The 23,136-nt window shown below is 53.6% G+C and overlaps 1 protein-coding gene and 1 non-coding gene across 6 annotated transcripts in view; both read left to right on the top strand.

Moving 5' to 3' along the window:
• Positions 1-23,136, top strand: part of SHANK2 (SH3 and multiple ankyrin repeat domains 2) — a 497,686-nt gene that overhangs the window by 35,962 nt on the left and 438,588 nt on the right. The gene's annotated exons all lie outside the window — the stretch shown is intronic.
• On the top strand, positions 19,829-19,909 carry TRNAP-AGG (transfer RNA proline (anticodon AGG)). The gene has a single exon. It is a non-coding gene; the product is annotated as a tRNA-Pro (tRNA).

Genomic DNA, 23,136 nt, shown 5'->3' on the forward strand with positions numbered 1-23,136 from the left:
CTATTTCTGTTTTATAAATAAGTTCGTTTGTGTCTTTTTTTAGATTCCACATATAAGTGATACCATACGGCATTTGTCTTTCTCCGAGTAGTAATCCATTGTAGATGTAGACCACAAGTTGTGGGCAACCAAACTGTTTTAAAAACTGAGCTGATGACATGGATGTGTGTTGCACTGAGTCCAGGGCTGGGTACCAGGGAGTCAGAAAGCGGTGGGTTGGCCTGGAGAAGCCTTGGGAGCTGTTATCCTGAGCTTCCCCTGGGGTGGGGAAGTTTCTAGGGCTGTAGCAACCCCCGGGAGCCCCCCTAAACTACGGCCCCAAGCAGTGGGCAGGCAGTCGGGTCAGCAGTGCTCAGCCCTGGCCCGAAGGTCTGTGTTGGACACGGTTTTGTGTCCGAGGGTCCCAGGAAGTGGGAGGAGCGGGCACTGACTCACACGTTCTCATGTGTTGGTGTCTCTGTCCTTAGAGATGCTTTTACCTCCAGCCCTGAGGCTGCTGAGCAGGTGGAATGTGGTTTCTCCGGGCGGAGCAGGCTGCCTCCTTGGTTCTTTGGACAGAAGCCTGGGTCTCTCCCGTCTGCTGAGCCTGTGCCAAGTGGGTGGAAATAGCCGGTTGGAGTGAGTTAGGATCTGGTCTCAGTGTGGGCTTGGGTTTACTGAGGCTCATAGATACAGCTTGCCATTATGGAAGGAGTTAGATGGCGGTGAATGTGAGTAAAGTTATATTAATGTGAATATAAATATATGTGTGTCTATTTCAAATGAAAAAAAAAAATCTTGTAGCCAAACCAGGAATTTTCTGGGGTGGTGACACTGGGCGTTAAGTGCTGATTATCAGAGGCTGGTTTTAGGAAACACAGCCCCTGGTGACACCTGGGACTGAGGCTTACAATCAAAGTTCTCTCGGGCATGATCGAAACCAGCTGTTTTGCATTTGGGGGTCACAGATGCGTGGGAAAACCTGAGGAGAGTCTTCTGTGCAGAATGCGCATCTGAACGTGCACGCACGGTTTTGCATTCTATTTCAGCAGCATTTCCCCCCCTTCCCCCTAAAGAGCCCACACTCACACCAGGCAGACCCACGGGATGTAATCCTGGAGGGGGCGGGCCCCCGGGATCTCTCCCCAGCCGAAGGAAGGGGCTGTGTTGAGGGAACCTGCTGAGAACCTGGCATCCAGAGCTCCCTGCTCTGTTACAGTCCAGGATGCACCTGGCATCACACAGCCACCAGCCAGGCTGGGCTGACGCGGGCCTGTCGTCCAATGCACTGAGGGCTGGCTGCTGTGTGACTTCATTGCCCTGCAGGGAGTCACAAACTTGCTGGCTTCACCTTTCCTTGGAAGGAATGAGGGAGAAATCAGAGAGAGTGTGATGCACCAAGACAAGCACATAAGCCTGGCGTAGGAGGTTTTGCTGTCTGGGACTGCTGCAGATAGAATCCCAGGTGTTCGGCTGAATGCAGATTGCCCCTCTGTTCTTTTTTTCTTTCTTTTTTTCTTGTTGACATTTTTATGATATTACAAATGATCACCTGTTTGCCTAGGTAGCAGGCTGGTCTTTGGGAAGCATTAAGAGAAAAGGTATGTAATTTTGCTGTGGTTCCATAGCTGCAGGGATGAAAATAATGCGATTTACCTGTCTGTCAAAAGCGCAGGCAGGGGTCGGGGAAGGGCTGCAGGTTTCCATTTTCTCTAAACATTTACGCCTCTGTTCCTTTCTTGTATTTATTCTTTCCACCCAAATGGTGGTTGCACATTTCTGGTGCTGAGTCTCCTGGGCCGTTTTTAGAGGGAGCGGTTCAGCTAATGAGAGACGTTTAACTGTCACAAAATAGATTCAGAGTAAACAGTCATGAAATAGATTCAAAGTAATATTTACTCAAACAGTCAGGGGAAACTCCAGCTACCCCCTCGCTGGAATGTAGTTCAAGCCCTTCCGGTGTTTGAACGTCTGCAGTGATGTCTCCCAAGCTGTGGTAAGTGATGGAGAGGAAGCTCCTCAGAGATACCCACCAGCCTGTTAAGGGCAGAAGACTTTCGCGCTGACCCCGCCAGCCTCTGTTCTGGGGCGGCACAAAACCTGATGGTGCAGGTGGCCTGCGAGCTGGTTTAGGGGTTCACTGGCCACTTCCCTCATATGTTCACAGAGAGTTCGCTTCAGGAAACCCTGAGATCCCCACAGAGGCTTGGAGCACACGACAGAAACTGGTCATGGGGATGGGGGCGCCAGGCTGGCCGGACCCTGGTGCCGATCGGGGCCCGTCTTTCCCAGCCTCAGCCCGGGGGGCAGCCCTCCCTGGGCCTCTCTTATCTGCAGCAGCCACTGAAAATGGCTCTGGATGTGGCTCTGTGGACACACTCCCCGCCCTCCAAGTGACCCTGCAGGCTGCCACGCCCTGCCGCCGACACGGTGGTGCACAGCACACACCCCTGATCCAGACCACCTCAGGGCTGGCTTGGTGGGTGCGGAGGGGAGGGACTTCCCTTCTGCTGGAACTTGGAGAAGACCTAGCCTCCCCACCCCCTTTCAGGAACCTTTGGGCAGCTGACTTGGGCTACTTTACGATTCATCCCCACAAACAGGTGTGGGGAGGCCAGGGTGATGCAGACCTCAGTCGGGCCAGCTTCACTCAGGCCGCTGTCCCCTGCCTGCCTGCAGCTCTGTCCTGAGCGGGAGCGGGTCCCAGGGTCCATTCCTCTGCCTGGCAGCCCTGGCAGTGTCCCGTGGACGGGCCAGTGGGGAGATGGTGCTCCTAGAGTGGCTGCATCCTGCATCCGTTCCCCAGGACTGCTCTGCATGGTCCAGGGCGTCCAGGGAGAGATTAGGGGTGTGTGTGTGTGAGAGTGTAAGAGAGAGACGCCTGCCGCAGGAGTCCCGGGCAGCACCTTGTCCTGCAGCTCCCCGTGGGAGCCTGTCACCCAAGACCTGGTCCAGGGGGATGCGGGACCCTGCCCGGCATAGGCGCGCCTGACAGAGGGAACTGGCAGCTGTTCTGGGCGGTGCCGACGGGGAGCGGGGTTGGCTCCTGTTACCCGCCTGGGGGGTCGTCCCTGCAAGGACCACCACCTCGAGCCAGGAAGAGTGCTCACAAGCCAGGGCCCTTGCCCCGGTCCCCTGGTTACCCTGGGAGCGAACGTTCTCTAGACTCGCTCTGGGCAGTTTTTGGTTGTTTGGGGGGATTTACTTTTCCCCTGCGTGAAAGCAGCTTACGTTCTGGTAAATGAACCCAGTTTCCTCACCTTCGCCAGGCAGCCCTCCTCCTTAGAACTGTGGCCACTTATTAGGGCTGTTGGCTCAGGGGCCCTCGAGACCACCCTTGGGGTCAGTGGTTCTTTGGACGAAGTCACGGGACTCAGCACAGCTGGTGTGGTACCCTTGTTACAGCAGAAGGATGCAGACTCAAATCAGCCAACGCACAGGCTCGTGGGCCAGGGTCCAGGAGACACCAGGTGACAGCTTCCAGCTCTCTGGTCCCCGAGGAGACTTACAGAGGGCACGGGGTTCTCCCACAAACCTTGCGTGGCAGCTCACGTGAGCTACTGCCGACGGGGTGCTCACTGCAGCCGGGAGTCAGGATGTTCCTGGGAGTTGGTCTGTGGGCGTGGCTGAACATCTGTCTGCATGGCCCACGTCAGTTTCCAGCCCCTCCAGAGGTCAAGCCCACCATGAATCCTGCCACGAGTGTAAATGGCTTGATGTGGCTCAAGGCCCCACGTTTAAAACCAGCTTCTCAGGAAGACACTGCAGGGGCTCAGAGGTGTCCTCCCAGGAGCCCAGTGAGGGGGCGGACACCCTGGTCCGCTGAGGCCACCCTTCCCTGCGCAGCAGTGTTTCAGAGTGTGGGCTGTGGGTCCAAGAGCAGAGCTTGGTTCTGCTGTGGGTCCGCTCTCTGGTTTAGGTGAGTTTCCTCTCTTTTTTGTTTTTTTAATTGAAGTATAGTCAGTTACATTGTTGCATCAGTTTCTGGTTACAGCATGTTTCAGTCATACGTATACATACATGTGTTTGTGTTCATATTCTTTTTCATTAGAGGTCACTACAAGATATTGAATGTATCTCCTGTGCTGTACAGGAGAGACTTGTTCATCTATTTTATATGTAGTAGCTAATACTTGCAAATCTTGAATTCCCAGTTTATCCCTTTCCCTGGTAGCCATAAGTTTGTTTTCTGTGTCTGTGAGTCTGTTTCTGTTTTGTGGATGAGTTCATTAGTGTCTGTTTCCCCCCCACCCCCTCTCTATGTCTCCATTTCCCTATTGATAAAAAAACAGTGATCACGGGACCCACTTTGCAGGCTGCCGGGAGCTGAGAGTGCTGTGAACAGACGTTAAGCCCCAAGTCTTAGGGGAGGCTGGCTCTCCCAGCGCCCTTACCCGCAAGCAGCTAGGGTAGCCTTCCCGGTCCTGCCGCGCTCCCCGACTGTCCCGTTTCCCTCGTTGAGCAGTGTCACCAGTGTGGGAGGAAGGACCCGTTCTGCGCCCACATGGTGGTCCTGCGCCTTCTGTCCTTGCCGGCATCTTTTCTCAGGTTTTTACTGAGAGCCAGTTGTGCTGTGGGGCTGCCCCCTCCCCGCCCCCAGCCTGGATGGAGCCCAGGGCAGGGACTCCTAATTTAACATAGGGTCACAGGCGGGAGCCCAGGGCTGGTCTGTCCCGGTCTTACTTCTTCTTTTGGAACCCACACTGCCTGCCCTCTGAGGGTCTCCAGCCAGCTCAGAGCTGGGGTTCAGTGCCCTGAGGCCAGTCCAGCCTCAGCCACTCCCCTCGTGACCTGCCTGACACCTGGACCCACCCACGTGGAAGCACTCAGTGAGATAGAGGAACCCCATTGGAATCCTGTGGGGTGGCAAGGACCAGCTTTGAAAATCTATGGAACAAACACCGCAGAGTAAAAACATTCTGTCCACCGAGAGCCCAGGTTCAGGGACACGCGGGCCAGGCGGGGTCCGTGGGTCTGGACTAGGGGTGTGGCCAGCCGCCCATCCCCTTCGCCGCTAATCAGGGCGGCAAGGGTCCTACTGTCCCTGTCTTCTTAGACCTCTATTCTGCGGTGAAGTGCTCCCACCACTCCGCTGCAGCCGCTTCCAGCATCACAGACGACTCCTTACCGGTGTCTGCAGGTTGCAGGCTCCCTCCACTGGGGGAGACCCCAACAGGGTTACGGAGGCCATGCCCCCAGCCCCCGCATCCACTCTGCTTGGGTTCTCCACAGAATTCACAGCGTAGAAAGGCCAAGTGCAAGCTCACATCTCCATACCAGAAGGCTCAGTCCGAGGCTGACATGGGATGGGAGCAGGCCTGGTGCTGGGTTAGCTGGACCCCACTGGACTGGACATCATCCCCGCAATTGTCCTTGTGTTTGGACATTCTCTGATGTCCGAGTTCACAGCTGGGGGAGGGGCGATGCCTACCTTTGGTGGCCGGGTTGGTAATTAAGTCCTGTGTCTTTCAGTGCCCTTTCCCTGGGCTGAGCGTGGGTGGGAGACATTGGCTCAGAAATTTCCTTCCAGTTAATTACCACTTATTCATAAAATGCCTACCAGGGTGCCCTTTAGAGGACGGAAATCAAATCTAAGATGGTCAGGGTCCCTGGCCCCGGGAATTACTGTCCAGTTGAGCGGGTGGGACTTGCCTAGATGGAGAGTCGGGGAGCAGGGTGGTCTGTGAAGGCAGCGTGGCCCACACCCGGCTCCGGTAGCCGGACTGTGGGTTGGGTCACACGCCCGCAGCACAGCCCTCGATTTTGGAGGCTGGGAACCTGACCCACGCCACCCCTCTACCCCCGACCCAGCGTGGGCTGGCCCAGCCATTTGCTCAGGCGAATGCAATGACTCTGTGGGTCCTATCCGCAGTCCCGGAGGGCACTGGCTCAGGTCACTGGAAGCAGTTTCCTTTCCATCCTGTGAACGTTCCCAGTGGATGGAAGCTCTCCGAGGCAGGGCTTTTAGTCAGTTTTGGTCAGTGGTGTGTTGCAGGTGTTACAGAGTCCAGACTCGTTCTGCTCGCCCACAACAGGCCAGTCAGTCGGGAGACGAGGTGTTGGGGCAAGGAACAGAGACTTTATTTGGAAAGCTGGCAGATGGAGAAGATGGCAGACCCATGCCCCGGAGAACCATCTTCCCCAGATCAGAATTCAGGGGGGGAGGTGTGGTTGGTTGCTGCAAACTTTGTTCTTGCAACTGTCCCCGTAGGTCAGGTCAGGATGTCCCTGCAAACCTCCACCAAGACGAAATGTTCTCCTCTGTTCTGCACCTTTTCATCTCTGTGTGATGCCCTTAAAGGTCAGAGCCTTGGGAACGGGCTCTCCTGTCTATTTCAGGCCAAAGGCCACATTCTCTTACAAAAGGCACAGAACCAGCGTGACTGAGCCCAGGAAACACAGCACAGGGCTAGAGCCAAAGGAAGATCTCTTATGGAGTCAGGTTTGTTCTTCCCTGTTACGCAAGCACCCTGGCAGAGAGTTTGGCATACAGACAGTGCTCACGAAACACTTGCAAGGAGGAGACGGCGGGTCCCTCTGAGGAATCCACGGGACAGTCCGGCTTGCCATGCCGGGGAGCCTCTGAGGCTTCCTGGAAACTCACTGGTCTTCCTTTTAGGCAGAAAGAGCCAGAGACAGGCTGCGATCCTGGCTGGGCAGGAGTCCTGGGCGGAGTTTAACACCCTTCTCGTCTCCTTCTGCGGCTGGCTTTCCTTGACAGCCAGCAGTGCCGACGGGAGGCTGTTAACTGTCCCCCAAGCGATGGTTTCCCACCCCACAAAGAGAACTTCTGGTTACTGGTGATTTTAGAATTAATATTTAATTCATGAAAGGTACAAACCCCAAGGCTTGACTTGCTTAAAGCTCGTGGACTTGGGTTACAGCCGTTGCCCTGTGAATCCAGGTGCTTTTTTTTACAATCCTTGAAGAAGGGTGGGCCTCTCATGACACTGGCATTTCACTTACAAACTCAAATTCCCATCATTTCTAACAAAACATTCTGCTTCAAGGATGAACGTAATTCATTACTTTCATTAGTAACATACAACCTAATTGTACTGAGAATCGGGGGCATTTTCAGTTTTCTGAAACAGTTTAGAGGTTTCCTGACTTTCTGACAATCACACTTTCATTGTGAAGTCTTACGTCAACAATGCCATTCCGTTGCGTGTTCTGGCCGGGGCGAGTCTAAACAGGCACAGTGTGTGAAAGAGAAACCTTGCCTCTGCGTTAGCCCCAGCACAGTCAGGGGCTCTGGGTGCCTTTCTCCGTGTCTCCATCAGGGTTAAGGCTTCCTGGGACTATAGCGCATCGGCCCATGAAGGCGTCAGACCAGCCCGGCAGCCGCCCTTCAGTCTCAGGCCGGGGCTGGCCGTCCAGCAGGGCGTCAGACTCGTGTTGCAGGGCCCCCGCCTGCGTGTGACGCTCTGTGGTTGTAGCCAGGCCTCCCCTGGGCCCTGCGGCCCCCCAGCCCAGGGCCCTGCTCAGGCACGGAAGCCTGGGTTACTGTGCGTGCTTTGAATCTGCAGGCCCAGCTCCTAAGTAGATTTGCAGGGAACTTCCTCAGTTGCTTGGCGCTACTTTGCATGTCTTTGGCTCTCCTGAGGCTCTTCAATGACAGCTTCGCTCTGAAGGCGCTTTATGGCCCTTTCCTCAGATCCCTCACACCTGTGTGTGTAACTGCTTGCGATTTTATAGGTCCTGGAATTCTGCATCTCTGGGGCTGGGCCTGACCTTGAAACGTCTCTCCCATCCCGGTCTGCCCTTTGGATCCAGCAGTTAAGTTGTGTTTACTGGCTTGATTCTGGTTTTTCCTTTTAAATAAAATTTGACTTTAGAAAAAAGAGGTGATTCAGAGAAGACCAGCGAGGGAGCAGTGCTGGGCCATGAGGTCCCGTCATCTAAGGTGGTCTGGGGGCAGTGGAAGGTGGAGGCTGCAGCTGACGAGGCATGCCCGTCCCCCACACGCCCAAGGGTCCCCGAGTCCAGTCTCGGTCCTGACCCCGGGCACTGCGCTGCGGTCCAGGGGCCGGGCTGACTCCAGCAGGTGCCTGCCTCTCAGTGAGGCCCAGCCACCTGCAGACAGACCCCAGACACAACCTTGATGTCTGCCTGGAGAAAGTTCCCCCCAGAGGTGTCTGGACACCCACCCTTCCCGTTCACCCCGCCCGGGAGCTGGTGGTGATCGGTTTGGTGATGTAAGGCTTTGGGTTTCTCTCTGAGCCTGTAACACCCAAACCAAGGTGCTCTTGGTTTAGCCAGTCCAGCCGACTGTCGACTGAGATAAATGCGCAACCTAAAGGCTGAGAGTTATGTTTTATTTGGCGGACATTCCTGAGGGCTCGAACCCCTTCGAGCCCAGGATGACAGCCTCTCAGATCGCTCTGAGGGACTGCGCCAGAGAGGCGGGGAGGAACCAGGATATACAGGAATGTTTACAACAAAGACTAGATTGTGGGAGCATTAAAAATTCCTGTTAATTAAAGAAAACCAGCCAGCTCAAGTTAAGGAATTTAGTGCTTCTCTATGTGTGGGAAGGCGAAAGGTATGGGCTCATTGCCATCACTCCTTTGATCTGCAGCTTAGCTGTCTAGGGCCAGTGTCCTGTTCCTTCCCATCCTGAGTCCCCTCTGGGGGCACCGGTGGGGGCGGCTGCAGAGGCCTGCTCACCTGCATCCCGAGTTGGCCGTCGCCGATGGTGACTTGATGGCTACAGCATTTTTTGTTCACTGAGAAGGCTTGCAGTATTTTTCATTCAGCCGACGATGCTGGCATGGGCTGAGCTGTGTCCCCAGCATTCGCGTGTTGGTGTTGCGAATGAAAGATACTGCAGCCATATCAGCAAACGAAGGAAGCTGCGGCTGTCCAGTCACCAGCCGCCCCCGCCACCCCCAACAGTGAGCCAGGGGAACTCAGGCTGCAGACAAGCAGGCAGCCGAGCCTCTGCTGCCGCGCCCAAGGGTGCCCCCGAGGGGCTCAGGATGGGAAGCATAGGACATGGCCCTGGACAGCTAAGGTGCCCATCAAAGGAGTGATGTCAGGGAGTCCAGACCTTAGTGCCTTCCCAGACACAGAGAGGCGCTCGGCTCCCCAACCTGAGGTAGCTGGTTTTCCTTCGTTGACAGGAACCTTTTGAAGCTCTGACTACCTGGTCTTTGTTGCAAAAGCTCCTATATCTCCTGGGCCCTCTGCTGCCCTGTTAGGGCAGTCCCTGAGCCATCTGAGAGGCTGCCTCCCAGGCGTAAGCCCTCAGAAATATCTGCTGAATAAAATGTAACTCTCAACTTCTAGTTTGTGGGTTTTTTTTTTTTTTTTTTCCATCTGACAGTGTCCCAACTACTAGGGCCTCAGAAAGTGACTATCTGGAGCTGGGCCTTTAACAGGGTGATTATGGTAAAAGGAGGTCGTTAGGGCGGGCCCCGATCCAGTGTGATTGGTGTCCTCACAAGAAGGGAAGCTTGGAGACAGGCCTGCACACGGGGAGAAGGCCACGTGCACATGGAGACGGCGGTCCACAGGCCAAGGAGAGGGGCCTGCGGCAGACCCCTCCCTGGCAGATCCCACACGGAACCCACCCTCCCGACACCTTGATCTTGGACCTGCAGCCCCAAAGCTTAGAGACAGTAAATGTCTGTTGTCACCTGTCTGTAGTGCTTTGTTTTGACAGCTCTAGCAAACTCATACAAGCACCAAGGGGCCCGAAAAGGGGCGGAGACGTCCAGGCGGGGGGCTCACGCGGGAGGCCGGGCAGCCAGGGGAACGCGGACGGCCACTCGGGCAGGGGCTCTGGTCCTGACGGCCAGGTGGTGCCCTCTGACCTTGGGGGAACGGCAGGTGCTTCCAAGGCCCAGTTCTCCCCCGTGGAGACGGCCATCCCAGCGCCGCCTCGTGCGGCTCAGGAGGGGTGGAATATCTTGCTCCAGGTCCAGCTCTGGGGTAGGGGGTAGCTCTGGACAGTAGGTAAGCCCAGGAAATGGGAGTCTGGCTGAAAAAAATAATCAAGTCGCCTTTGACTTGGAATTGCTGCGGGGCTGTGGGCAGGCGGCCCCAGGGGCCGTGGGCTGGGAAGCCGGGCGGGAAGCCCTCCCAGCCCAGCCCTCTCCGGCGAGGATGGCCATCACTTTGGGTCCCGGCAGCTTGTGCGAGTTGAGGATGACGTGACCGAGGCATCTGGGTGGTGCAGCCGCGGCTCCGTGTTCTCTCTCAGCAGCACCTGGGGGCCTCTGTCTCTGTGCACCTGACTCGGAAAACCAGGAGAAGGATTTAATGCCTCCTTTTTTCTTTTCCTGATACTTTCCAGGTAACAGGGTTCTTTTTTTTTTTTTTTTTTTTTTTTTTAGTATGTATTTATTTTTATTTCTTATTGAAGTATCATCGTCAGTCACAATGTGTCAGTTCCTGGTGTCCAGCACAACGTCCCAGCCATGCATAGATGTACATACATTCGTTTTCATTTTCTTTTTCTTTAAGGGTTATTACAAGACATTGAATATAGTTTCCTGTGCTCTACAGAAGAAAATTTTTAATCTGTTTTTATGTGTACTGGTTAATCTTTGCAAATCTCAGACTCCCAACAGACTGTTTTAAGGCAGTAAGGAAGAGTGAGCTACACCGCTTCTGTTTGACTTGGATGTTCACCTCTGACAGAGTGTTCAGAGCTGTAACATTTTCTGTTACTTCCTCGGGCACCCTGTGCACGACTTAATTAAGCGGGCTTGATTGCGTTCTCTGGGTCTCGCTTTTTCCTGTCACCTTTAGGAGCTGATAGCCTCCTGATGGCTTGATAAAAACTCCAGGAAAAAAGAAAGCCTTAATGAGTATAGATTTCCTCGCAATTTGCATTTGTAAGTGAACATACTAGTAATGACTGAAAGCAGAACGTGTAAAAGTGGATTGATTAAGTAATTTTGCTGATAAAGGCGAGACTCTTCCGTGCAGGGCTCTGCGCACTGTTCCATTAACCCCGCCTGGAGTTTCTTTCCGTTTACGGTGCCTTCGTGAAGGTTCGAGTTCCCGGGACAGCTTCAGAGGTCACGTTGTCCCCTTCTGTTCGAGGGGACTGGATTCCAGCCAGCAACTGGGGCATGAGCATCTGGGAAGTGGCTCCAACCTCCCTTTGTCCCCACTGACACTGGGGTGTTTAGGTGCCTCTTGGGTTCCCGGCCCCAGACCCGCCCTCGCTCCCTCCCTGAGTACTGACCCCACCAGCCTCAGGACCAGGCTGTGGGTTAAAAGCAGCGAGAACACAGCCTTCCGAAGCTGTGACCAGCGGCACCTTCCTTTGGAGTTTATAAGGTGTTTCCCTGATGCGCGGAAGGAGCCGTCCAGTCTGGACCAGAGCGCAGACTGGACAGACGGCAGCTGCGGGTGGTGTTTGCTGTCTGCGTCCTTTCCCACTCCCCCCAGTGCAGAGGTGTGAGGGAGCCGTTCCTTTCAGTGGAAGAATGAGGTTCCCCCAGGCGGCCCTCCTGCCTGATCCGTCCCCATCTCCGTCTCCGGGGGAAGTGTGGGGTGAAAGTTACCCTCTCTCTGTAGCTGGGTTGGCGGGTCTCAAACGTCACCGCACAGAAGAATCACCTGAGGGACGAGTTTTGGGGTGTGGCCTGGAAGCTTCACTCTTAGGGAGCATCACCCCCCGCCCCCCACCTCCCCTGCCCCACCTCCCCCACCCCCGCCCAGCCAGGCACTCTGGGGACCACACTGCAGAACACCACCATGGCGTTCAACGTGACGTTGTGAGTCTTTGCTAACTTTCAGGCAGACGTTGTGCTTCTCGGAAGGTGCATCTTTCCTCAGTGGCGCCTAAAATGCTTGTTGACAAACCCTTCCCTCCGTTTTGTGTGTTTCCTTTCTAGAACTTACTTCAGTTACGCTGTGGGGTTCTTGCCCTGGTCCTCCTATGGTCACACTGTTCTCTCTCCTCTCCTGTTACTCATTTCTTTGCCTTTTGGCTCTGATTCCTGGAAGAGGAATTTTATGCCCCCGGCCTCTGCGATCCTGCTTCAAACTTACTTGCAGTCGGACAGTCTTAGACTGTTTTTATTTAAGATGGACCGTCGGCAGTGTGGTCGGAAGGTGGGCGGGGTTGGACTTGCAGACTGCTGGGCACCCACGGGTTCACAGGGGGAGGGCTGGCCATTTCACTGGGGAATCCTGACTGCCAGTATCTGCAGCTTTCCTCATGTTCCCCGGGGACACCAAGTTCCTGGGAAACACGTCTTGAGTCCCAGGATCCATGTCAGGGGGAAGGGCTGCGGCGGGGGCGGAAACCCCCCTGTTCAGTGTGTGGCCTGTGTGCCCCCACCCCACCCCATGTTTGAGGTCTCACTCCAGAATGTCCACTTCCCCTTTTTCATCTGATGGGAATAAGGACTGTCCCCCGGCTGCCATGCGGGAGGGCTGGACAGGCTTTGAACCGGTCAGTCTTCCCGCCCTCAGCCCATTGTGAGGGGCCGGCGAGTCACGCCCCGAGACTTTCTGGAGTTCTGTGCTGCCCGCGACGGCTGGTCTGTCCCGGGGGGCGGCCGTGCTCCCCAGACTCCGGCCACCTCTCGCCGAAGACGCTCTCCTAGGTGCTCCTTCTCTGCCTCTCCTCGTGTCCGTGTGTGTTAAAAATAAAATCCCTTTCCTGCTTCTTCTGTGGGATTTCAGGAAGAGGCCGTGGAAGTGGAATTTTGCTTTGTAACGAGAAATGACTGTGCAGCCAGGATGGGGCTGTGCCGGGGGGCCCCTGGCGGGAAGGGGGAACTGAATGATGTTCTGTCCTCGCCGTGATGTTTCTGGGCTCCCCGGCACCGGTCTGCTTACTTAGGTGCTGCAGGTGGCCGCTGGGGACTGTCCCAGCCCCCCTGGGCTGTGCTTCCAGCACTTTCTAAAGGCTTGAGCTCCTGGGCTGAGATGAATTTCGTCCACGTTGGCGTGTGGGCAGTTGCGCGTGGTTTATGCCTCCAGATTGCTGGGCTCTCTGAGACGTGCCTTCTGTCGGGGTTTTCTGGAAGTCTGGATCTGTTCTAAGTAGGGACCAAATGTTGCTTTTGTTTGTTTTTTTGGCGACGTGGACTTGTGTACGGAGCACTGTTAGGTGGGCTCAGGGCAGGGAACTCTGTGTTTCCCTACTTTCTTCTGCTCCCGCCCTGGTAGGAAATGCTGTTTTAACTGCCCAGGCTATAAGGTATCAAAGCCTGTCACCTCCTCCCCGTTTTTGTGTGCAGACTGCTTCCTCGCTTCTCTTCACCTCCATCCTGCACCTGCTGATACAGGGCACGCGCAGGGGGCATCCATTTAAATAAAGCAAAGCACGTGTCCTGTGCCCTGTGGCTCGGTGGGGCGGGGGGACCTGGTTGTGGGCACGTCTGGAAAAGCGGTCCCCAGAGCCGTGTGCTTCTGTGTGATGTTCTTCTGCAAGTGCAGACTGGAGATAGTGACACATGTCCCCAGGAGAGTCAGCACGTCGCCCTGTTGTTCCCAGGTCGCAGGCAGATCACCGCGTGGATGCTGAGTGTCCGCTCCGGGGAAGCCTAACTCACCAGCAAAAGGAGGCGACAGCTCGGGCCTCGGGCCCTCCCCCGGAGGCCTCCTCTTCACTTTTGAAGTCTTCTCGCAGCAGTGGGTTGTGGTTTTCACAGCGTTTGCCAGATTTTCCCCGAAAGTACATCGTATTTTTGGTGAATGGTGTTGTCTCTAAATGTCAGTTTGCAGCTGTCCGTTGCAGCTCTGTAGAAGCACAACGGGTGGCGTTACATTCACCTTGCATCCTCCAGTCTTGCTTAAATCACTCAGCGTTCTAGTCGCTCTTTCAAGGATTCCAATGAATTTTCTGCAAGGACCATGATGTCCTCAAGCAAAGACAGTTTTATTTCTTCCCTTCGCATCAGGATGTTTTTATTTATGTTTCTTGTTATGGAGCAGAAGCTGTGACAGTGGACGTCCCTGTCTTGCCCCTGTTCTTAGGGGACCTTTTTCAGTCTCTCACCGTCAAGTATGATGTTGGCTGTGGGCTTTGCAGAGACGCCCTTTATCAGGAGTTCTTGTCATGAATCAGTGTTGGATTTTGTCAAATGCTTTTTCTGCAGCTATTGAATTGATCGTGTGGGTTTTATTTTTAGTTTGTTAATAAGGTGAACTACGCTGATTGATTCCAAATGTTCAGTCAGCCTTGCCTGCCTGATATAAATCACCCTTGGTCATGAAATACTATATATTGTCAGGTTGGATTTCCCAAAGTTTTGCTTAGGATTTTTGCATCTGTGTTCATGGAGGATATTGATCTGCTTTCTTTTTAGTGTCAGGGCAATAATGTTGGCCTCGTAGAAGAAGTTGAGGAGATTCCTTCTCTTCAATTTTCTGGAAAAAAAATTAACTTCTCTCGCTTTCCTTTGATTAGTATTACATACGTCTTTTCCCATCTTACATTTCACCGATTTTGTCTTTAGTTTTAATGTGCGTTGCTTACAGACTACTTGGAGGTGGGTCGTGTTTAAAGTGAAAATGGTAGCATTGATCTGATGTGTCTTCTCCTGTCTTCCTACTTTTCACCTATTTTTGTCTTTTTTAAAAATGTGCGTTTCTTACAGCCCGTGTAGAGCTGGGTCACACGTAATGTGGAGATGGTGATTTTAAATCTGCCGTCTCGCTTGTGGTCTCCTGCTTGTCCCATCTGTGATTTATTCCCTCTTCTGCCTTCATGTAGATTAGTAGATGGATTCTGCGATTGCATTTTATTTCCTTTGCTGGCACGTGAGCCGGGACTCTGTGTTTCATTATTCCAGTGGTTGCTTGGGGCTCCTGGCGTCCGTCCTTACCTTCCGCTGCTCTGTCTGCAGTGCTGTGTCGTGCCGGCTCGTGCAGAGTGTGACCCGTCACAGCGGTGCACTGCCTTCCCCCTCCACGCTCATCAACCTGCTGCCCTGGGTTTTTCTTCTACAAGTTTTGTAAACTCCTCCCCCATTTCTGTTTGTTTAATATATTTGTATTATTAAATATAAATGTATACATTTGGGGTTTTTTGGTTTAAACAGTCAATTGTTTTAAAAAAGGTCTAACTAAGAGGAACTCAACCGTTTACCCGTGATTGTCATTCCCACTGTCTGCTTTCTTCTGTGTAATTTCATTTTTTTTTTCTGGTATCATTTCCTTCCACCTGAAGATTCTCATTTAACTTCCTTTATAGGGAAGGGCTTTCTGGTCATGAATTCTTTTAGCTTTTATATGTCTGAAGAGTCTTTATTTTTGAAAGACGTCTTCCCTGGATCTGTGATTCTAGTTGGCCTTCTTGTTCGGTCGGGACTTTACAGGACTTCACGTTGCTCCCCTGTCCGCTGCACCTGCGTTGTTCCCAGCCAGAAGTCTGCTGTCTTCCTGCAGCTTGTGTTCTGGGCGTAGCGCGTCTTAGTTTTTTCCCTTTTTGCCTGTTTTTGTTCTTCGGTTTTGACTTGTTACGATGTATCTTGGCGTAGTTTCCTTCATGATTCCTGGGCTTGGGTTTTCACTGAGCTTCTTGTATCTGTGGGTTGATAGTTTGCATCAAATGTGTATTACTTTTTGGCCAAAATTTCAAATAATTTTTCTGCGCCCCTGCTCTTGTCAAGGAATCCAATCCCATATACATATGAGGCTGCTTGAAGTTACTTCATAGCTTCCTGATAATCTGGTTTTTAATAACTTACTATTTTCTCGGTGTTTCTTTTTGCTACAGCTTCGATTTCACTACCTTTTTATCTGAGGTCTAGTTTTCCATGAGTCTTGGTGTATTTTTCATTTCAGATAATGTAGTTTTCATCTTTGAACATTTGATTTAGGTTTTTAAAAATCTTTTCTGTCTCTACTTGTCCTTTTGAACTTGCAGTTAATACAGTTTTTAATGCTTTGTGTGTTAATTCTTTCTTCCAACTGCATCAGCTTCAGTTAGTTCTGACCGGCTGGTTATATTCCTCACTGTGGTTCACACTTAGCTGCTGCTTTGCACGCCTGGTCTTTTCAAAAATCATTTGATTAATTTACTAATTCATGTTTTGCCAACATTGTGAATTGTGGCTTCTCCTTGTTGAGACTTTTTTTAAGGTTGAGCCTTTTTTGTATGTATATATATATATATTGATCGAAGTATAGTCAGTTGGCAATGTTGTGCCAATTTCTGGTGCACAGCATGATGCTTCAGGCATACATGAACACAGATATATTCTTTTCCATATTCTTTTTCACCGTAAGTTACTACAAGATACTGACTATGTTTCCCTGTGTTATACCCTATGAACTTGTTGTTTATTGGGTTTTGTGAGCATCCTCCTGTATTTCAAAGTGAGATGCCCTCTGCCAGAGCTCAGCAGGTGCTCCGTGCGACTCAGCGGGCTTGGAGATGCCGTTCTTGGTGTGTGTGCGGGAGAGGGCGAGCTGGGGGTCTCTCTCCTCTGCCGTCTGGGCACCTCCTCAAGTCTGTATATTTCCGAATTTGTGTAATATTCTTGAACTTTGTTCTGAGATCCAGTTAACTTCCGTAAAGACAGTTTGAGCCTTTCAGGTCTTGCGTGCAGCATTCTTTCCGTGGGATGACAGCAGCGTCGAGTCCAGGCCTGAATGCTTCCCTCCTTGTGCGCTGTGCCCCGTGAACCGTGAGGTTTTCCGGTTTGGCTGGTGGGAGCATGGGAGCAGGCGCCGCTCCTGGACCTGTGTGGCCGACGTGCACAGTGCCTGCTAGTCTTTTGGGTGCCTCTTTCCCGTCGTAGGCTGGTCACACTCTCCAGAATCCTCCAAGGACCCTGTGCAGGTCTGCAGTGGCCTCTGTGTTCCAGCATCTCCTCTCCTGTTCTCTGTCTCGCAGACGGTCGCTGCCTTGGCCTCCCTGCGTCCTCAGCCCGACACTTGCACTCTGGGACCTCGTCCAGCTTCACCTGGTCCTTCCTTGGACCATGGCCTGGACACTGTGAAGGCTGGGGGCAGTCAGAGGGCTCACCCCGCTTGTTTCCTGTCTCTCACGCATCACTGTCCTGCATTTTTTTTCAGTTTGGTGGGATTTTTATTTTTTATTTTAAAACAATTTTTAAATTAAATATAGTTGAATTACAATGTTGTGTTAGTTTCAGGTGTACAGCAAAGTGGTTCAGTTAGACAGGTATATATATATTTTCGTTTTCAGATTCCTTTTCATTGTAGGTTATCACAAGCTATTGAACATAGTTCCCTGTGCTGTACAGTAGGACCTTGTTATTTGTCTGTTTTATACACAGTAGTTTGTATCTGCAAATCCTGAACTCCCAGTTTATTCCCCCCAACCCATACCTTCCCATTTGGTAACCACAAGTTTGTTTTCTATGTCTGTGAGTCTGTTTCTGTTTTGTAAATTTGTTCCTTTGTCTCATTTTGTTTGATTCCACATATAAGTGATATCATATGATATTTGTCTTTCTCTGTCTGACTTATTTAGTATGATCATCTCTAGGTCCATCTATGTTACTGCAAATGGCGTTGTTTCATCCCTTTTTATGGCTGAGTAGTATTCCATTGGATGTATAGACCACATCCTCCTTATCCAGTCATCCACTGGAGGACATTTAGGTTGCTGTCCTAATTTTGGAAAAGTCCTGCATTTTTGGAAACCATTTTCCCCCTATATTTTGAGCATATTTCAGTGGTTCTAGGCAGGAGGCTACATCCAGTACCTGTTAGTCTCTGCCTGGAAGTGGAGTCTCCCTCCTGTGTCTCCGTCTGCCCCCTGTTTCTTGTCTCCATCTCTCTCCTTCCAGCCCGGGTTCTGTCTCCCCCTCCTCACTGCTGGCCTCCCTCCTTGCTGGGCTGTCAGGCTCCCTCTCTCTGTTCCGCGTCTGCGTGACCGTGAGCGTCCGCACCCTGGCGCCACGTTCACAGCACCTCCTTGCTCGGGGGTGAGGCGGCCTGCGTTTCCTGGGGGGAGCTGTCGTACCCAGTTGTGTGGTCTGCCTGCCCCCCACCCGGTCCAGGACCCCGTGACTTTCACTGATTCTTCTTCACGTGTGTCCTCGGCTGGACGAGGGGTGCGGGCGCGGCAGCACCGACGCTAGGTCTCGTCCCTGCTCTCCTGGTGGCGACGTGAAAAGGGGAGAAAATGCAGATTTAACAAATCCGAGGTGGGAACGGCAGCTGAGGAAGTTTGTAGCTTAGGAAAGGGGAGTCGGGGGCGTTTCCGAGGGCTTGGCTGAGAAGGGGGAGGGAAGGGAAGGGACAGTTCTGGGCAGAGGAAACAGTGAGCTCAAAGTCGGGCCCGTTCTCCTCGTCCTCCCCGGGGCCCCAGCATCGAAGCCCAGTCTGTGCCACTCCCAAGCCTGCCCCCTTTCTGCCCGTTTCTGTTCTCTGCCACCTTGTTAGCTGGGGGCTTCTGAAGGCCTTTGTGTCAGTGTCAGTGGTGAGTACCTGTCACTACGCTTGTGTCCTTATTCTGAAAGGTAACAGGACGAAGCCTCAGGTACGAAGCCTCAGGTGTGCAGTTTTGCCCAGAGAAGTCAGTTGGAGGAGTCTTGAGCGGCGCTGCTGCCCCGAGTGACATCCCTAGTGTGTCCGTCTCCCGAGGCTGTCCTGGGCAATGGCCACGAGCTGGTGGCTTCAAGCAGCAGAAGTCGATCCTCTGATGATTCTGAAGGTCACAGTCCAAAGTCAAGGGGTCTGGAGGGCTAGCGCCCTCTGAAGACCCCGGGGAGGAGCCTTCCCGCCTCTTTTACCTCCCGGCGGTGGCGGCAGCCTGACATTCCTTGGCCTGTGGACACATCACTCCGCCCTCTGCCTGCGGCGTCACCGGCCGTCTCCCTGCGCCTCCGCGAGTGTGGTCCACGTCTCCCCGAGGCTTCCTTGTAAGGACACCAGGCGCTGGAGTTAGGGGCCACCTTCCGCCAGTACGACCTCATCTTAACTAATTACACCTGCAGAGACCCTGTTTCCAGACAAGGCCCCGTCGTGAGGTGCTGGGTGGACACGGACTTCAGGAGGGGCCTCTGTCCAGCCCGGGACGTCGGGGTTCGTGTTGCGTGAATGGTGCTCTCGCTGGTGCTGCCTGCCTTCCTGGAAGAGCAGACCCTCGGGCAGAAGTTAAAGTTGTTTTAGCAGAACCCCCGCCCCCCCTTCCCCCCCCCCCGCCTGGGGAGGTGAAGGGGCATTTCTCAGGGGGTGTTTGCCTGGCTGGTCAAGGAAGAAGGGTCAGCAGTAGTGCACGTCGCTGTGCCGGTCCTGGGAGGGCGAGTCACCCCAGGCTGCGCGAAGCGACGCAAATACCGAGGCCAGCGCAGCGGTCAGCCCACCTGGTCCCGGCTGCAAGGATGACCCGTTCTCGAATTGATGTCTCCCCCTTTTCTTTCATCTTGTCCTTCCGTGAGGACTGAGTATGATTTTCCTTTTATTGTTACTGAAGTTTACAGAAGTCCAATGGCTTGAAAAATAAATGGAATAGGTTTATAAAGCCCTGTCAGACGAGTGTTGATACTGCTCCCAGCCGGGAAGGGACAGGATTGAGCTGCGGGGTGGGTGGGGGCGGGGCCCTCCCTGGGCGGGGCCTTCCCTCTCAGCCCCATCTGCCCGCCCAGTGCAGCCCTCACAAGTGTCTTTGGAGGACCCTGAGAGTGGACGTGCGGGCGTTTCCGTCGAGTTCTCCCTCTGTGGGGCTGTGGGGCTCTGGGGGACGTGGATTGGCTGCTGCGTGGGATGCTGGGCACCCCCTGCCCAGCACGCGGGGTCAGATGCTGACCCTCAGAGGCATGCGCGGCCCTTGTGTGAACTGGGCAGCTCTCTGGGAGGCTGCGTGTTCTCGTGGGAGATCGCGTTTAGGGGCGCGTCCGTGCTAACACAGTCCTACTTCAAGAACCTCTCCCGAGGGAACCATTAGAAATATGGGGGAGGTGAGGAGGGCACAGCTCAGGGGTAGAGCACGTGCTTAGGATGCATGAGGTCCTGGGTTCAATCCCCAGCACCTCCATTAAAAAAAAAGAAAAGAAGAGAAATACAGGGGAAGATGCTTAAAATGTTGCTTCTTTTAAATACAGTTCCGCGAGGACCCATGCCTTCAACACCATGGCGCTCCGCCCGCGTTCTTGGTGTGGAAGCCCTTCTTGGACATCCTCCCTCTGTGTGAGGTCAGGGAGGGAGCTGCCGGATGGTGGAGAGGACGAGGATAGCGGCTGCTAAAGTGTTTTGAGGGCTTCTTTTGTGCTGGGGTGTGTGGGCTGGGTTGGAATTCCTGACAGCCCTTTGCCCCTTTTGGTGACACACTCAGCACGCCCCAGGGCGGTGCTCCGTGCTGAGTGAGTGGTGCTCGAGGTCTTGATGGAGCCTTGGGCGCCTGGAGGGGTGGTTCCCTCACGCCCACTACTGCAGCCCTGGACCAGGCCTCCCAGCCCGGAGCTCCAGCATGGCCCGTGGGGGAGCTCGGGAGCAGAGGTGTGCCGTCCACAGATGGCAGGAACCGAACGCTTGTTTCATCTGCTGACGCCCAGCCCCCAGCGTGGCTGAGTTTGGAGGTGGGGCCTCTAAGGAGGTAATTAAGGTTCAATGAGGTCGCAAGGGTGAGGCCCTGATCCTGTAAGATTAGTGTCCTCCTGAGACGAGGCCCCAGAGAGCTCCCTCTCTCTGGGTGAGAGTGCAGCCGGGAGGAGATCCTTTCCAGGGAGTGACCACAGCGGCGCCCGGGTCGTGGACGGCCAGCCTCCAGACTGTGAGATGTGGATGTTTTGGTTAAGCCGTCCCGGCTGTACTGTCTGTTAGGGCAGCCTGAACAGACTCAGACCCCGGGCTCACCCAGACTGGCTCCGGCAGAATCCCCGGTGTGTGCTGGGCATCTGCCTTCCTGCAGCTCTTGTGATTTTATTCACAAGGAAGGCCCAGCCTGTGGTCCCGGAGGAAGCAGCTGCTCCCTTGTCATCCCCGGGGGTCTGCGAGCTCTTGTTCCTCTGTGAGCCGTGAGGTCTGCTGAAGTGCTCAGTGTGGGGCTTGGAGGCCAGCCCTTCCGGCGGGCCTGTCCTGTGATCTGGGGGCTGGGGCAGGAGTGCAAATAGGGGCCCATGAGCCAAGTCCTTCCTATTTAAAAATTATGAATTGAGCTTGCAGGCTGTTCGATAAAATATATTTTCTCTTTCTGCTTTCCCGGATTAACCTTCATAAGGACATAAATTTGAAAGTGTGGAGGTTTACCATTTTATAGGACAGATATATGAATCGTTTTCTGTCATTGGCAGCCTACCAGTGTGGCTGGATTTAATTATGACATCGCACCCTCGGGTACCGTGTCAGTGCCCAGCGATGTTTGGATGAGGAGTAAAGATAAACGTCATTCATTAGTTATTAGATATTCCATAAAGTGCATCAGTCTTGCCTTCTGTTTAGCAAAATTCCTACGCGTGTTGTTGTCATCCAGGTTTTTACATAATTTAGGTTCCACTGAGAGTGGGCATCTAAATCATTAAAAATTTAATATGTTCAAAGTGTCCACAGCCTGGATGGGTTTTCATAAAAATGTAAATTAAAAGAAATTTAAACCTCAAACTTTTTTCTTAAGATCTCAAGAGCAGTAGCTGCTGCAGTGTTTCTCGTGGTCCACGGACAGGCAGCACGGGGCGTAGGCGCAGCTCGGTGGTCGAGCGCGTGCTCAGCACGCACAAAGTCCGGGGTTCCACCCCCGGTGCCTCCTCCACTAAAAAAAAAGGCAAAATACGTCTTAAAATGAATGAACATCGTCATTTTAAGTCACGGTGCTTTCAACGGAAATGTTTAAATTTGGTTTTTTGGAGAGTTCATCTCATTGAATGTTGTTAGGGACAGGAAATGAGTCACAGTTCTGCCTCAGATGTCAGCGCAGAGCATTCGTATCTTACTCTCCACACGTTACGTCTGGACGTACATGGATACACATTTCAGAGTGGCGTGGATTCTTCAGGACGCTCGGGTGTTCCTCGGACGCCACGTGCCCCTGCCGGGAGCGTCGAGTCCTCCGAGGATGGGGATTGGAAATAAGTGAGGAGAGTCACGCCTGGGAGCACCCGTGCCGCAGGGCAGTGCACCCGCCGTGCTCCTGCTGTCTGGAACGACGCGCCCGGTTGGCCGGTCTCTTAGGCAGTCACCTTCCCTGCTCATGTCCTCTGCAAGCTCAGACGTCCATCTGTGCAGACCAGTGGAGGGTGTGGAAGAGTCACTGTCCCGTTGAAGTCAGTGGAGGACGAAGGGATGGCGTCTTCCTGCCAGGGGTCACGGGGGTGCTCCAGGAACGTGACCTGGGCTGGGTCCTGAGAACTGGGAGGGGTGGGTTGTTGGGTCAGCCAAGGGAGGGCATCCTGGGGGGGCTGCTCAAGGATGGGGGGGGTCTCTTCTCCTGAGCAGAAGCTAGATGCCAGCATAAGACATGCCACCTGTTCTCAGCCCTGGCCGAGCATCTGTCCCACCTGGGGAGCACCTGAAGGTGAGCGACTCCTGGATCCCAGCGCAGCCCCCTGTGCCCGAGCCGCAGAGTGCGGGCTGGGAACCCCGGATAGAAGGAGGAGGAGTTCCGAGGGGGGAGCTCTTCGTCTGGGAGACCCCACTGTGGGGTGACCAGGCTACGCAGAGGTGAGTCAGACTCGACCTTGGGCTTGGTGTTTGGGCCTCATTCTCCTCGCTGTGGGGGCACCGATGGTCCTTGAGCTAGGCTGCTGGACCGCGTGGTGTCCTGGGAGCATAAAACGGGGGGACAGGCATGTCAGCCTGGGAGCACCTGCCCAGAGAGCCTGCCAGAACTTGGGCTGGGAGGGTAGCTCCCTGGTTTTAAATCCCGCAAGGGGAAAGGTGTTTTTCTTCAAGATCCTTTCTCGAGAAAACAAGAGATGGAAATGGTGGTTCAGAGGAGAGCCAGGTTCCCACAGCTGCTGGGATGACAGGAATTAGAGAAAAGCCATCCTCAGCCTCAACACCATCATTAGGGACAATAGCAGGACAGGGTAGCTGCAGCCGCACCCAGGGTGCAGCAGGGCTGTCCCCAGACAAGTGACCGCAGAGCTTCCCGCAGGCTCAGGGACTGGGCCCCCGGCAGAGCAGCCGCCTCGCCCAGGCAGCCGCACAGAAAGCTGCTGAGGGCCCCGACACTTGATCTGAAAAATGTACAGGCTTTTTGTAACAGACACATCTTAGAGTTTTTTTAATGGTCTCTTTTTTTAATTGAAGTACAGTCTACAGTATTGT

The sequence above is a fragment of the Camelus bactrianus genome, chromosome 10 (assembly GCF_048773025.1).
Source record: "Camelus bactrianus isolate YW-2024 breed Bactrian camel chromosome 10, ASM4877302v1, whole genome shotgun sequence".
Classification (NCBI taxonomy): domain Eukaryota; kingdom Metazoa; phylum Chordata; class Mammalia; order Artiodactyla; family Camelidae; genus Camelus; species Camelus bactrianus.